The sequence below is a fragment of the Eretmochelys imbricata genome, chromosome 1, assembly GCF_965152235.1.
Source record: "Eretmochelys imbricata isolate rEreImb1 chromosome 1, rEreImb1.hap1, whole genome shotgun sequence".
In the NCBI taxonomy this organism is placed as follows: Eukaryota; Metazoa; Chordata; order Testudines; family Cheloniidae; genus Eretmochelys; species Eretmochelys imbricata.
This window is the reverse complement of record NC_135572.1, coordinates 214065704-214070127: the sequence shown is the minus strand read 5'-3', so window position 1 is coordinate 214070127 and position 4424 is coordinate 214065704.

The following is a 4424-nucleotide window of genomic DNA, read 5'->3' as shown; positions in this document are numbered from 1 at the left end:
TCTGTGACAGGAGAACAAACTCCCATGTCATTCCGAGGCTATTAGAGAGACAAGGTGGGTGAGGGATAGGGTGACCAGAGAGTGAGTATGAAAAATCGTGATGGGGGTGGGGTGGGATTGATAGGCGCCTAAACCCCGAATATCTGGACTGTCCCTATAAACTTAGGACATCTGGTCACCCTAGCTGAGGTAATATCTTCTGTTGGACCAACTTCTGTTGGTGAAAGAAATAACCTTTCAAGGACCTGAAGGAGAACTCTGTGCACTCCTTTCACCAACAGAAGTTAGTCCAATAAAAGATATTACCATGACAGATGTGAGTCATATTATTAATGTACTAGAGGAAGCTACTCAGATACTTCATTGAGGAGAACAGTAGAAAAACCTAGATAGAATAAAGTGAAGGAGAAAGAGAGAGCCTCTTTCTGAGATTATCCTTTTCCTTCTCCCTAATGAGCCTATTTGCTAACAAAGATATACATTCTTAGTGCTGTTGTGGCTTTGTGCAGAAGTGTGAATTGTCTCAGTAGATTCTGATGTATTTTATCTTTTAGGCAAAGATATCGAAAACAGGGAATACAAACAACACATGTTATGCAAACCCGCACCACTAGGTGGAAGCAGATATTTTGAGTTGTCATTAATTGAGAAACCATTTCAAAAAGCGAAGTAATGTTCTTGGAATTCTGCTTTAAGCCACAAGGCACACAGCTAAGCAGAGTCATCTTTTGAGTGCTGGATCTTTAATTTTTTTTCCATACGAGAATCTGCTTAAAATCCCATTAATAAACTGTGTTCTCTTCACTCTCCTATTTGTCTGTGCTGTGACGGAAAAATATAATTGTCTGTCAATAATGGCTTTTATTTGAAGCAGAGAGTTAGAAAACATGTGTGTAAAATGCTTTGAAGAAGAAAATCTCTCTAGAAATGCAAATGATTATTATTGTTGTTATTGGGTCAAATTCTACAGTAGGTATTTACGCTCCTAGCTTCCACTGATTTCAGACAGACAGACACAGACACAGACCCTTTGTTTTTTCTCCCTCCTCCCAGCTTTTGAAAGTATCTTGTCCCCTCATTGGTCATTTTGGTCAGGTGCCAACGAGGTTACCTTGAGCTTCTAAAGCCTTTACAGGTGAGAGGATTTTTCCTCTGGCCAGGAGGGATTTTAAAGGGGTTTACCCTTCCCTTTATATTTATGACAAATGCATTTTCTGTATTTACCAGCTTTGTTTTCTTGCATCCTCAGTCATTTTGGGCCTTGTACATAATGTGTATAAATGGAATATTTATCATCCTCTCTGACTGTAATGTGTTTTAAGTGATGGTATATTGTCAAGCTGCATTCAGTATGGGTTAATCTGTTGATCCTCATTAGTGAGAGAAGTGTATGAATTACGAGCCCAAGCAGGATCCCGCTGCTCATTGCTGCAGCTCAACTTGCACTGCTGCAGAACACTATTTGCGTGTGTGCACAAGGCTTGTGTTGTGAAAACCTTGCCCCCTGTAAATACACTCAAAGTCAACCTCTGATCCAGCTCTTGTCAAATGCAGCCAGTTAACATCACAGTGACCACGGGTGTAAAGCTGTGGCCTCCTCCTTTTGAGGGTCTACTGTTGCCCAAGCTCTAAGTCAAGCTGTGGCAGTGCTTGGGTGATGATGTGCTAATTTATGAGCTCCTTGATGCCTGCACAGTGTTTGTCATGGTTTTGCCACACATACTCTTGTTCTGTTCTTGATCTTAATTTGTTCTGTGGCATGACATAGTTCATGGTGTTACTTGTCACATGCATGAACTATCTTCCCATCACAGGTCCATCCGTCGTGGACTTATATGTGGATGCCTTGCCCGGATGTTAACAGCTGTAATGAGCAAGCATTCTTACAATTACTTGTGCTCCTACCTGATGCTGCATTTTTGAAAGGCCCGACTTTATGGAGCCAGGTGTAGACTGTGAGGGGTGCAAAACACCAGCACAGAGACAGGCAAACTCTCTGTGCTGACCATGCCCTTAGCTTCTTGCAGAGCGGCCTGCTGTTTATGTACTAAAAATGGAGTAGGCCTCAACTGTGTGCCACTGGATACTTTCCATCTTGTGCAAATGTACGAGTCCCCAGTTTACACAATGGCATGGAACAGGGGCTGAGTCACATCAGACCCTGACTCAGGAAGAAAGTTCCCGAAATAGGTAGCACTATATTAGTTATCTGCTGGTACCTGGTCAAAGGGGGCTTTTTGCTTGCTTTATTATCCTCTTGTCTGTTTGTTGTGCTGTTAAGATGTGTTAATTAATTAATGACAGTTAAGGACCATCTTGTTCTCTGTTTGTACAGGTCCTAGCGCAATGGGATCCTGCTCTGTGACTGGGACTGTGAGGCAGTACTGCAATACAAATAATCACATGCTGATCTCCAGAAATATTTTTATAGCATGGCCATCCCCACTAGCTTAAGAGATTAGTCACGGTAAATGGAAGTATGTGAAGCTGACATCTGCAGTTTAACTTAGTCCCCTTGTCTCCTGCACGGAGTGTTCTTTCTGCTCAATACACACTCAATGGTAGGCATGCCCACAGAATAGGGTTATGAAGATGGGTCTCTGGGAGGCTTTGACTTCCTCTACCATGGGATGCTATTGCAGGAAGGAGGTTTGCTGGGAAGAGATGGGGTCCGTCTGACCAAGAAGGAGAAGAACATCTTCATGCACTGACTCACCAACCTTAGGAGAAGAGCTTAAAACTAAGTTCAGAGGGGGCAGGTGAAAAAAGCCACCAGGTAAAAAAAGGTGGCCTTAATAGAGAACTAGCTGTGTGGGGAGAAGTAGATGTGGAAAATGGCAGTAGAATTACAGGAGAAACAAGAGGGAAATCCATGGGGGCATCCGCTTAACATCTTAGATGTCTGTACACACAAGCAAGGAGTAATAATAATGGGGAATAAGCAGTAAGAACTGGGAGTTTTAGTACATGAATCTTAACTGAGCTTAACTGCATCACAGATACTTGATGGGATAAATCTCATGACTGGACTATTGGTATAGAGGGCTATAGCTTGTTGAGGAAGGACGGGCAGGAAAAAAAAGAGAGGACATATTGCATTGTAAACCTGTTCTGAGGTCCAGAAGGAGGTGAGAAGCAGACCAGTTGAAAGTCTCTGAGTAAAGATAAAAGAGGGAATAAACAGGGGTGAGGTCCTGGTAGGGGGTCTATTACAGACCACCAAATCAGGAAGAGGAGGGAGACGAGGCATTTCTAGAACAAACAACAGAAATATGCAAAACACAAATCCTGATCGTAATGGGGGACTTTACCTACCCAGACATCTGCTGAAAAAGGAATATGGTAAAACCCAAAATTACCCAATAAGTTCCTGGAATGTACTGGGGACAATGCTTTGTTTCAGAAAACGGAGGAAGTAAGCGGGGGGACAGCCATTTTAGACTTGATTCTGACCAGCAGGGAGGAGCTGGTGGTGAATGTGAAGGTGGAAGGTGATTTGGGTGAAAGGGATCAGGAAGGATAGATTTCATGATTCTAAGGAAAGGAAGGAGTGAGAATGACAGGAGAAGGACTGCCAAAAGCAGACTTTAACATCCTCAGAGAATTGGTAGGTAGCGACCCATGGGGAAAAAGTCTAAGGCATAAAGGAGTTCAGGAAAGCTGGCAGTTTAACCTCCAGGAGACAATATTAAAGGCACAACTGCCAATGCAAAGGAAAGACAGGAAGAATAGTAAGAGGCCAATGGCTCCATCCGAAGTTTTGTAATGACCTGAAAATCAAAAAGAAATCCTACAAAATGGGGAAACATGGATGAATTACTAAGGAGGAGTACAAAAGAATAGCATGTCCGTGTAAGGGCAAAATCAGAAAGGGTAAGGCACAAAATCACTTATACATAGCAAAGGACACATGTCATTGGAATTCTTTTTCCATATGGTTTACTGCAAAGAGTGTCATCACTCTGAATGCTTTGAAGGCAACATCATCTCCAAAATCAAGTGTGGCCTCTACATATGGCCATACATATGACACCACACTGTATTAAACACAACAAAAAATAATTTAGTTGATTTGTTTGGCGGGACATGGAAATGAAGAATAAATTTCAATTCATTGTAAAACAATATAAAAGCAATATTTGTAATACAGTCCAATAAGATTTCATCAAGCTTTTTAATCAACCGAATTAAAAAGCAAAGGAAACCAACCACCCACACTCAAGTGTCACTGTGCATTCCAACCAACCAACCACACTCAAGTGTCACTGTGCATTCTCCAAGGCAGTTTCTTCTCTTTCTTTGTTCGGTGCTTTTATTTTCTATCCATTCAACCAGGAGCAGATTTTCCAATAAAACCAATATTGGAAAGTGTGGCAAACTGAGAGAGGGACGGAACCAAAATTCAAAATGATTTAGAGCGAATG